At 33.4% G+C, this 12,517-nt stretch overlaps 1 pseudogene; it reads right to left on the bottom strand.

The window, feature by feature from the left end:
- Positions 1-7,713: 7,713 nt before the first annotated feature.
- On the bottom strand, positions 7,714-11,353 carry LOC121391618 (annotated as a pseudogene).
- Between the last annotated feature and the right edge of the window lie 1,164 nt (positions 11,354-12,517).

A 12,517-nucleotide genomic window follows, 5' to 3' on the forward strand; every position in this document is an offset into this window, starting at 1 on the left:
AGTCAATTAATGTTGATCACGCGTGTAGTGATTTCCCGCCAAATTTGTCACAAGCTTGTATTGACTGGTTGTCAATTTGAAGCATGACGAGATTCTTGATATTATAAAAGTACTCCATTTTCCATACTTTATTATAAGGTGAGTTATCTCTCCATCCATCCATCCATCCATCTCACTTCTATTCTGCAGTTGTTACAAATAACTCTCTTTTTCTTCCTATATGTTCTCTACGATTCGCCTCATCGTTGGATCATCTCGTACTTCGTTGGATCAACTCATCTCATCGTTGGATAACCTCTCGTCGCTGGATCATCTTTTTTATTTTAGTTATGTCATCTTTTTCTTTTCTTTTTTTGTTCTCAAACTTTTTATTTTTTAATTTTTGTCAATTGATTTTTTGAATTTTTAAATAAATTTTGTCCTCTCTCTTCGTTCCTACAGGACTCAACTGCTCTTCGAATTCTCTGGTGTTCTCTGATGATCTTGACTGTTCTTCTCTGGTGTGATGATCTTGACTGTTCTCTGATGTCTTCTGATGTTCTTGACTGTTCTTCTCTGATGTTCTCATGACTGTTCTTCTCTGATGTTTTTGACTGTTCTTCTCTGATGTTCTCTGGATGTAAAAGATGAGTCGCTCTCCTGCTTGGTCTCTTCTGTCTTCCTTCAAGCCTTCTTTCCTCTTCTTTTAATTTTTTTTAATTTTATTTTGGGCTATTCAGCCCATACACACACACATACAAATCCTATTAATTATCTCCTCCCTGCCGCCTGGCGGCCTAAAAAAAATTTTTTTTTAATATCCTAGGCCGCCAGGTGGCGGGGAGGAGCTCTGATCTTCTAGGGTGCGTGTGTGTGCTGTGTGTGTGTTGATGGCCCCTTTTCACTTCCTCTGTCTCTCTTCATTCTCTATCCATCTCCACCAGTTCAGTTAATAACTTCTTTTTTCTTTCCTTGCAGGAGCAGCACTGTTGAAGAAGGTGAGCTATCTCTCCATCCATTTCATTCATTCTTTAGCAATCCAGTTGTTACAACTAATTCTCTTTCTTTCTCTATGTTCTCTACTTGTGGAGTGACTGGACTCTTGGGGACTTTAAACTACTGAAACTGTCTTATTTTAAGTTATTTTTTATTTTCTTTTTTTTTATTTTCTTTTTATTGTAGTTTTTTTTCATGTTTTTTATAGTTTGTTAGTATATTGTTTTAAATTTTATTATATTGAATTTCTCAAAAAAACATTTTCACTAAAATTTGTCAAAAGTTAATTTCAGTTATATTTTAACTTAATTCTCTAATCACCAACTTAAAAATTTCAAAAAGTGACATTGTAGATTTAATATAACTTTGAAAACTGAATTAATTTTTTTAATCTTTTTATCTTTACTAAACAACTACAATCATTGAATTCTTATCAAAGTATCTTACTAATTTTAACAATTCATATTATCATTAATATTTAGCAAAATTAATTAATTAGCTAAATTATTTAATTAAAAATCTTTTTATAATTAAAGTGTTGTTCTTGTAAGCGTTTTGCTGTACGCGTGTGCTGCTGTTATATTTTCCCGCCATAATGTCATATTTTTCCCGCCATAACGATAGGTCACACACGTTTGCTGTTCCTCGCTAGTCGTGTGCTGATGATCTTTCTCTGGAGACCTTTGATCGGACTCTTCACCTATTGAAATTTTAATTTCTGTTTCAGCGTTATTTTTAATCAAGTTCTTTTTAGACGATTATTTTTATTCTTGCTTTTAGATAGAGAAGACTTCAAGTCATTTCTCTAATTTTTACATCACAGAGTGGGTGTTATTATGTATTATCCAGAGGTAGAGGGACTAGGAAATATTGTCATAAACTAACCTCCAACTTGTATTTGACAGGATCACATAACTCATCACATCATGCTTTACTTTTAAAGAGTTAGGAAGTGCCACTACTGAAAAGAGTTTGTGATAATGGTCGATTTAATGAGTCACATGTAAAACAGCTTTCTTCCAGGAAAGGAGACCCTCTTACACCCACCAACCTAGTATCACTATTAAAACATTTACATATTGTAGCTGGGCCTATGAAGATCAAAGTTGGTTGTAAAACTGAGAACTATTACTTTATGCCTTGTGCTTTAAAACCTGCTCCAGTTGAAGAGGAACAAAGAGATCAGTCCATTTGTCCTGCTCCTTTGACAATCTATTTTGAGTGTGGTTACACTCCTGTGGGTGTGTTCTGTTGTCTAGTAGTTTATCTCCTCAGTCAAACATCTAAATCAGAGCTAGAGTGGAAATTACTTGATAAAGTTGTTCATCATCGTAACAAGATTACCTTTAAAGTTGGTAAATATCATGATCGTGTTACTCTTATCAGTCGAGCTACTTATCTTGAAGTTTGGGTTGACCAATTGACCCCAAAGCTATCATTGGACGTCCTCTATAAACAGATTATCTCCATACTACACAGAGGTCTAAAGACAGTCACACAATCATTACACTATACTTACAAATCTCGTCATTTCTTTGGCTTTACTTGTTGCTATTCTTTGTGTCACTTATATCCTCCTCATCCTGCTGTAGTTGATGTAAATGATGTAGCAGCAGAGTGTGTATAACTCGTGAAGTGATGCATTTAGAAGAGAAAAGATACCTGGTGTGGTCAACAAAGGTATATTCTCTCTTCCCTTGTATTCATTACATACTATGTAACACTTACTAGATATCAGAGCTCACTACTACTATAAGTATCAAGTGAAGTACTATGTACTCAATCTCAAGGTATTACTTATTAATATACTATATAGTAGTATTGAGTATTATCATTAATAGAGTCCTCTAGTGTAACTGAAGTTAATGATAGTATGAATGAAGTGATCCTTACAAATATATTAGGTAAGAAACAACACTATATGTAAACTTGTATTACTTTATTATATATTCTAGATATTAAAGACTTGAAGTTTGTAAAATTATTACTGAGCAACTTCACTGATTGGGAATCTCTTGGACTTGAACTGGGTCTCTATTATCCAACATTAGAAGCTATTAAAATTGAAGAAAAGGAGCGAGTTAAGCAATGTACAATGAAGATGTTAGTTGCTTGGTTAAAGAAGACTGACAATGTATCATGTTGCCATGGTCATAGCTGGCAACAACTTATTGAGTCATTGAGAGCAATAGAATAGAATAATCTAGCTGATGACATAGAGAGGAGACTACTTAATAAGAGATCATGTGATCAATCATCATCTACTCCATCCTCTAGTAAGAGATCAACTAACGGAGATGAGAGAGTAGTAGCAGGGAATCCTCCATTAGTACTTAGAACAAAAAAGAAAACAACACAAGAGACAGAGAACAGATGAGGATAACTCTGACTATGATGATAATATTACTACTAGTAGTACCAAACAACCACCTCATGGTCACATGACTAATCAGCTAAATCACATGATATGGAACTGGCAGGAGGGAGATCTTACAAAAGGAAAGGGAGACCAGACAATGACACAGATCCTAATACTAAAAGGAGATGCTAGTAGACAGATATCTCACTTCCTTACAATAGAGATCACACACACACTGTAAGTACTATACTATCTACATAGTATATAATAGATCATTGATCATTTACTTCAGTATACTTCAAGTATCCAAGAACGATATATCATTGAACTTTTACTTTCAGTATACTTCAGGTATCCAAAAATGATACATATCTCTATCAATTACAACAAACTATCTACTTAGCAGGTTGATTATAAAACAATAATAATTATTATTATTATTCTGTTTATCTTATAGATTGTGTTAAGACCACACACTTGCTGTTTACATGATATCTATTACATCCATTTTCTACCATATACTACTTACCATATATGGACATATTAACCATACAATGACATAGATCCCAGTACTATAATAGGAGATCTACTAATAGAGGTATTATAGTTTAACATTACATGATGACAATCAGTTATATCTTTGTTGTATAGAGTATCTTGATGAGTATGTGGACATTATTAGTAATGGAGTATTGTAGTTAATACAGGAAGATGGATGTTCTAAGTATCTGATATGACTTCTTATGTACCATCAGTTAGTATGAATCTCTCTATGTGAAGTCATAAAGAATAGTTCAAAATGGTACTATTACCTAATGATAGTATATTTATGATTTATTTATTTCCAGATAACCAAAGGATATCTTCTATCATCTAATTGAGACCTTTTTCATCATATCACAAACAATGATCATAGCCTTTACAGCTACCAATATCATTTATCTTACTATGGGACATACAGTTTGATGTAGGTGTTGTTACCCTATCTACTAATTCTTAAACTATTATAATGAGGTGATGACAGGGGACTTAATACAGTGGACCTATCAAACTTTTTATCAGATGAAACAAAATATGATTCTATTTAATAACATGTTATAAAATTGGGTGGAGTTAAGTGGGCTGCTTGTCTGGTTTGAAACACCCACTAAGTGGAGAAGGCTGGTGTATGTAACTGGAGATTTATCAAGAGTGGTAATATGTACAGTAACAAAGGATCTTATGTTAGTACTTACTCTGAGGAAAGACAACAGAGAACAACAAAGGTATCCTTCATACTCAAATATATTACTATATGTAATGTCACACTAGATATCAGACCAACCCTCTAGTAGATCTAGTGGAGCAGCATGTGCTACAACACAATATCAAGGTATTAGCAGTATATTAGGTATATTGTTATTATTGTTAACATTATAGAGTCTTCCAGTATAACTAAAGTTGATGATACAGTCCTTACAAACATACTAGGTATGATACACCTCTATTGCTCTGTGACATGTATTGTTATTTATATAATATATGTAGATGTTAGTAAAGATTTGAAAAAGGCAATGGGATTATGGACAAACTTACAGAGTGGGAATCACTTGGACTTGAACTGGGTCTCCATTTTTCGACATTAGATGCTATTAAAATGAAGAAAGGGGTCGAGTTAGAAAATGTATGATGAGAATGTTAGTTGCTTGGTTAAAGAAGACTGACAATGTAGCATGTTGTCATGGTCCTTGCTGGCAACAACTTATTGAGTCATTGAGAACAATAGAAGAGAACAGAATCTAGCTGATGACATAGAGAGAAAACTACTTAATAAGAGATCATGTGATCAATCATCTTCTGCTCCATCCTCTAGTAAGAGATCAACTAACAGAGATGAGAGTAGAAGCAGGGGAATCCCCCATTAGTAGTCAGAGACAAGATAGAAGACAACACAAGAGACAGAGAACAGATGAGGAGGATTAACTCTGACTATGATGATAATATTACTAGTAGTATTACCAAACGACAACCTCCAAGGTTACGTGAGAAGCGACAGTCTTCAAGGTCACATGACAAACAACAATCAAGATCACATGACAAATTAGCCAGACATGATGACATTCTACAAAGACCAACAAGATCTCTTATAGTAAGTGTGTATTACTGTACATGTCTATAATATTAATGTGTGTACTATATTAATATGTGTGTCTATTATATTAATATGATATTACTAATATCGTGATACATTGTTTGTGTAGTATTTTCTTGACCTAGACAAGCATATACCTCATTGCCATTATAAGTAATTTCTCTGTTTCTCTCTCTCTCTCTCTCTCTCTCTAGCACTCAGAACTTAATGTTAGAGACCATATGATATAGTCTCTTCTATCAAATCAATACCAAGTCAACAATTATTATCAGTGTCAGGTAAGTTTATCCTAACATTTGACAGACAGCTGTATAGTTTTTTCACAAGAAACATTAATCAATCCAGTCTTATATACAATTATCATACACTTATAGTTACTATAGATATCATTTTCCAATAAATGAACTATATCTAATATCACAGCTGCTATGTAGCTGTTTAAAATAACAGTACACCAGCTGTATCTGGAAGCAGAATGAATTATAATATGTTTGTGGCATAATAACAGAGAACTATAACTAGAATCAGAGCTGATATCCTTCCTTCATAACTAAATGCTTGCTAGCACTCTGAAAACTATGTCATCACACAACAAGCATAATATAATGTCATTTATTGCTCTCAACAGATATTGATGTTAGCGAAATGAGGAAAATAATCAAGAAAGTTCTCACAGAGAACTATGCCAATTTAACTAGTTTGCCAAAAATGTCCTTACCAAAATTTGCTGCTGAAATGTTTGCTGTTGGTCTCATTAGTAGTGGAGTACAAAGGACAGCAACATTTGATGATATTATGGAAGAATTCCAGGCTGGAATGAATTTTAAGAGAAGTCCTGCTGAATTACAAGAATATTTTGTTAAATTCTTAACAAGTTTAAACAAAGTAGGTGGTAGTTTTTGCTGCTGCCTCTAGTGTCCTTCAAGATGAATGGACCGAAGCCATCAGAACAAAACTTAGTTGAAATGGTACAATAAGATTTGTAATGTTTTAAAGTATATAACAATGAAGTTTGACCTTTTATATCATACTTAATTCAATATAAGATTGGTCTCACTTTACAATCAGTGTACTATATCTAACTAATATTCCAATGGACAGTAAAGAGGGTATTATTAAGCAGGTGCCTATGTAGGGATGGCATCTGTCTTCTTTCTTTTAGCCACAATTATTTTAAAAACTATAAGGCTATTTTTATATAGATTAAGTTATCATTTCCTTTGAGGAGTATGGTTTTGTAAGTCTCATTTAGTGCTTCAATAAGTGATTTACTCTTCTTGGAGAAGCCATTTTATTTACCCTGAAAAAAAATTAAATAATATTCATGAGGAAAGAATTAGTAAGATTCTATTACTACTGAGAAATAGTTCAATCAAGGGAGAGAGTTCCCAAAGTCAAGTCAAGCAAGGCAGAGAAAAATAAAAGGACCATGGACCACTAACATGCACATACAGCACACACATGCAAAAACCTTACACTGTCTCCCAAAAGCTGGTCACATAAAATAAACTTATTATCTAAACTCTAACTCTCATTGAAATAATCATAAATACAATATTAGTATTATATTAACCTATAAGTTAAAACTGTATACTATGAAATAGATTGATCTAATCAATCCTCAGTCATATGAAAATACATTGACAAGATACTTTAATAATAATAATATTATTGTTACAGCATGATGTTTTATTTATGAATCAGGTTGAACTATAAGATGTTATGACATGATATCGTTAAAGGTCTGCAGTAATGTCGCCTTGTCAGCAATATATTATGATTGTAGTTAATTGTCAATGTTCCCATCTATGAATGTTATGTTGAATGTCTCATTAGTTAGACCAAAGAATTTTCTTAGATGCTGACATTCTTCCTTACTATACAATTACACGTCCATTTTGAAAAGTGATTTCCTGTGAGTACATGAAGTGTCTGTCAATTCCAGGATAATGAGTACTAATCAAAATAGTGCATATTGACATATTGTTAATTTTTAAATGGATTTGTATAACTAATGGCAATGCATGGGTAGCAGTGGTTAAAATCAACCAATCTACTTTAATAGTGTAGCTACTTGAAGAGGACTGTACAAATTCTTTTACAATTATTGAGTTATCACTGACCAATATCAAAGATCAACTTGACTATCCAAATGCAAAGAAATACATGTACAGATTCAAATAAGATACAATGGCATAAACATATATGTTCATTATTAAACTTACTACTCATATATGTAGGACTGGCTCTAGTTTAACAAACTCCCTTCTCTGCCAGCACCCGATCTCTTTTGACACGGACCACAGTTATCCATTTGATCTTGATAATATTCAACTTGTAATGTTGTATGAGCAAATCCATATTTATCTCGTAACATATGAGATGCTTCAATCAAAACAGGTTGAGAGTCAGTACCAGGAGCTAAAGAGGAAAAACAAAGGACATTAGATATCCAACAATAATTTTTAAAAACAATTGTAAGAAAATATCAGAATGACAATCAAAAAAGGACAGGTAGGATAAAAACACAAACGTCTAAAAAAAACCAACATGGAGTAGTTGAGTATTTTAATTTGTACAGTCAAAGACATTCATGACTGAGTATTAACTTCCACATGCCTACTAAACCCAGCAAATATAAAGATGTAAGCTGATCGGGATGTTTATGCAATGATTATATCTTTCTGCCTACACACATTTAGCCAATGAATATGATATAATTGGTTATGACTAAGTATGTTTCACTTTTTGCTCAAGTAAAAGCTCATGTCAATCTTTTGTACTTGTGAAAATTACTTTATAATAAGTATATCAAACTCACTTATTGCTAAATGAGCTGCTAAGGCTGCCTTACTGATAGTCAATGACCATATATGGATACTGTGAGCATGTCTAACATTTAATACTCCTTGAAGATCTTTCTCAAACTGCTTCAGTGTCAATATGGCGGGGAGCACCTGAGAAATACAAAGGGAAAAGGAATACATGAATTAATACTATATGTTACATTGACAATAGTATTAGTATAGTACCTTCCATGAGGACAAGCACAGCATCTCTTAAAACATAAGTGTTGAAATGATCACCAAAATAGAGAACAGGAAAGTACATATTGGATCAACTATGTGTAGATTGGCTAATATGAGAGAGAGAGAATAAACACTGCACTATATAAGTTTTAATACTTACCCAAAATTTAATGATATATCCAGCAATGACCACACCTATACTCTGTATTAAGTCACCAATCACATGTATAAATGCTGCACCGTACATTGATACTGTGACCCTCTTTTTGTTATTCCTCTGTCTCTTTCTAATATTACCTTCTTCTTCTCCTTCACCATCATGATCATGACGTCTACCAGTTAATTTATGCCACCAACTTTTATGATTATGATTATGTGATCAGAATTGTGACTATGTCTGTGACTCTGTCCATGACCGTGACCATGACCATGATGATCATGTTGATGTAGTACCATACACATAACTGTATGTGTATGTTGTATGTTGGTGTGAAGAGAGGAGAGAAGAATAGTAAGACCACTTAAAGATTCCATGAAATGATGACATAGGTTTAAATGCTGACAAGACTTGATTAAGTGACATCACTGCTGACTATTATGATCAAGTTACCCAAGACATCAGACCTTTAAATCACACCACACTGTATTTAACATAGTCTAGTTAAGCTATAATTTTGTCAATTATAAATAGTTATATACTACATACTAGTATTAGTATTACTATTTGACTATTTACAAACTAGTCAGTCCTAAGATTTTTTTAGACTGCGTCCATGTGATTATTTTAATTTAGGACCACTTTCTATTGTTGTATGTAAGAATTATCAGTAATGAATAAATATTATATATATCCACTAGTACTAATGTACATTGTAAATCGATGAATATTATAATTAAGATGTTGGCTTAACAATTTTAGCCATCCATGGTACTTTAGTATGACCAACAGCTCTGAAAACTTTCCAGTCTTCAAAAAATAGTAGTCTAGAATAAAAAAAACCAGCATTTTTTACCATTTTAGAACAATTCTTTGGCATTATGTTGTCTACTTATATTACTTACAAAACATTAAAAAAAACTCCTGTACAAGCTGTTATCAAACATAATATCAGCATTGATCTTGTTTGTCATAGTGTAGTATCCTCAATATTGCCTCATAGACTAGTACACCTGTTATTAACCATATAATTAATACTGATATAACAGCTCCCATGACCTCTGTAGGGGAAAATGAAAAAGAATAAATGAAGAGAGTGGAAAACCAATGAAAAGATGAAAGATGTGAGTCAAAGGAGATAAATAAATGGAGTCATCACAGAGGTACTGACCTGCTCTATGCCATCCAATGACATTCGTTTTGATGGGATGATGAGTGGCCATCCAAATTGAGAACAAACTAATTAAAAAACTAGCAAAATCAGAGAGCATGTGTGCAGCATCTGTCATAATAGCAAGACTATGAGAAAAATATCCACCTACAAAGGAAGTGACATAATTAAAGATAGAAATTTACAAGCCAGTCAGTGTCAGTTAGTGATAGAGGTTTACTACAAGTATATTAAACTTATTAATTTATAGAGATAGCACAAAGGAAGAACAGTTTCTTAAATAACCGTAATTATGAGCTGTTATTTTTGTAAACCATCTCAAAACAGTTTGTGGATTTTGGTGGTAAAATTATATATTTTACAGTGTGTACCAGGCAGTCCTATAAAATACTATGTATAATATGTCCATTCATTTTATTTTATTCTGTTGTTGTATGCAATATTTGTCCTTTGACCGCTGATGCATATAGAATCCAATGAAACATTAATAATCCTAATCCCAAGTGCTACAATCATCCTCTAAGCTATATAGCTTGCTTCTCTACCTATATTTTTAGCATTCTATAGCTGTTAGTCCTCCACTAACACACTCCTACTAATTATGCAGCCTTTGTAACTCTAGTCAGTGTTTTATTGTGAAGTCAGTATGTTCAAAAGAACAATAGGATGACAATTATAATCGTGTTAACTACATCAGACAGCTATTTCTAACAAGCATAGTATTCGCTTGGAAATCAATACTACTGAAGGGAAATATTATCTTTAGATTTAGAATTATAATTAGAACAAATCACATTTATAGGGAAGCCGTAGACGAACATCCCAATTCCTTTCTTCCACGAACCTTGGCGTATTTAAAAATTCCAATTAACGATCCACTTGATGAGTCCAATTTCTCATTCCCAATTCCATTTTTGGCATGTGTGCCACTTCTAGGCTTTTCTTGTTACTTAATAAAACATGGAGTGCGAGTACCACGAGCCGTCTCTTAGAATCGAGCGTCAACGAGATGTTTCCAGTTAGGTTGGGTCCCTGACTTTGGTTGTATATTGTAGTTCTATTATTTAGAGAAGCCGAGAACGGACATTAAAACTCCGTATAATCCCGCTATATTGAAATTGGAGATAGGAATTGGAATGTCTGTCTGAGGCTTCCATACATTTAACTAACTAAATTTCTAGATTACAATAATTACTATACATAACTCTCATACTTTACCTACAACTTTCCCAATCATGAACAACAGTGCTATGACACAAGCAATTATTAGTTTTATACGAGCTTTACGACTAGTTGGATCTTTTGGTTTCAACATGACATTCACATCGTATGGATGCATCAAGAGGTAGATCACTATTAACAATACGTATATCAGGAGATCTAATAATGGCTCAGTTTCATCAGATATTGACTTTGTTGGTGAATGGGCGTTGATCCATAGTGATGGCGATCCCTGTTTTCTAAACTCATAAGTGGTGTGGTTAATGTTGCAGAAGGGGGTCTGATCATGATGGGGGTTGAGTTTGCACATTGTATACATTGGCTACACGTACAACTTTGAGGACACACACAGACAGAAGTGTGGTTTCTGAGCAAGCTTTCTGATTCGCTGTAGTGTCATTGAAGTTGGAGTGTTTATAAATTCTCGATCAACTTTCTTCTCATCCTCAGAGAAAAAAGTAGATTGAGTTTGTCATACCTGAAACAACATAGCAGTAAATATAATACTTGTAGTTTTGATGATCTACCTTGTAAAAACGAGCGTGGCCTGTAAGAGACAACAGCGAGGACAGCAACAACGAAATCACTGGGTCGTGTGCGAAAAGTGTCGTGTGAAGCGAATACACACGGACCTAACGACATGTTGACAACCCAAGCTTTAATTTTAAAAATTATCACTATTATAATATTATTTTGACCATTGTCCAAATTTAAAAAAATGGAAATAGGCTGATGCTACAAAATCACTTAATGTTCTTTATGGATTAGTTCTTTGTTAATCAATTAATGTTAATTGATGATAGTCAGTGATAATATTATAACGTTTATAAATCAACGATATAAAACCCCAAGACTAAGAGCTATAAACTTAATATTGTTAATAAGCCTATTCGTTTTTACTAACACGAGACTCAAGTTTCAACAAGATGAAAAACGATCTTATTGGCACTGATCGCGTTTGTTCTTTATCATTGCGTTAAAGGTCAAGTGAACAGCGTAAGTTGTCATAGTTTTGTTGTTATATTTTTCATGCAAGCAAATGAAGGAACGTCCCTTGCATTAGGAGAGCCAATTAATCGAAATGTAGTAGTTAGCTCTTAAATTACGATGAAATAAATAATGCACACGGCACTGAAATCGGTTGTCGTGTGTATACCCGTTTCTAGTGCCAAACAAGTTGACGTTGTATCTAAATTCTAAGCCTAAAGCATAAGACTTACATAGATTCAGCTATTTTGCTATAAATCAGCAATCTATATGATGAGTGTGTGTGTGTATGCAAGAACTTTACTTGTCATCAGCTAAAATTCTAAATTCACTTTTACAATTAATACTTTACAGTCTGTAATTTAAGTGTTGAGAATAAGCTCCAATAAAGAGCCTAAGCCTGAGGAAGTGGACGTAGCCACCACAAATGAATTCCGAGCCTATTTCAGCCTACCTCTGATTGAAGCAGAAGATAGGGAAAATCGTG

Source organism: Gigantopelta aegis, unplaced genomic scaffold, assembly GCF_016097555.1.
Source record: "Gigantopelta aegis isolate Gae_Host unplaced genomic scaffold, Gae_host_genome ctg2744_pilon_pilon:::debris, whole genome shotgun sequence".
NCBI lineage: Eukaryota > Metazoa > Mollusca > Gastropoda > Neomphalida > Peltospiridae > Gigantopelta > Gigantopelta aegis.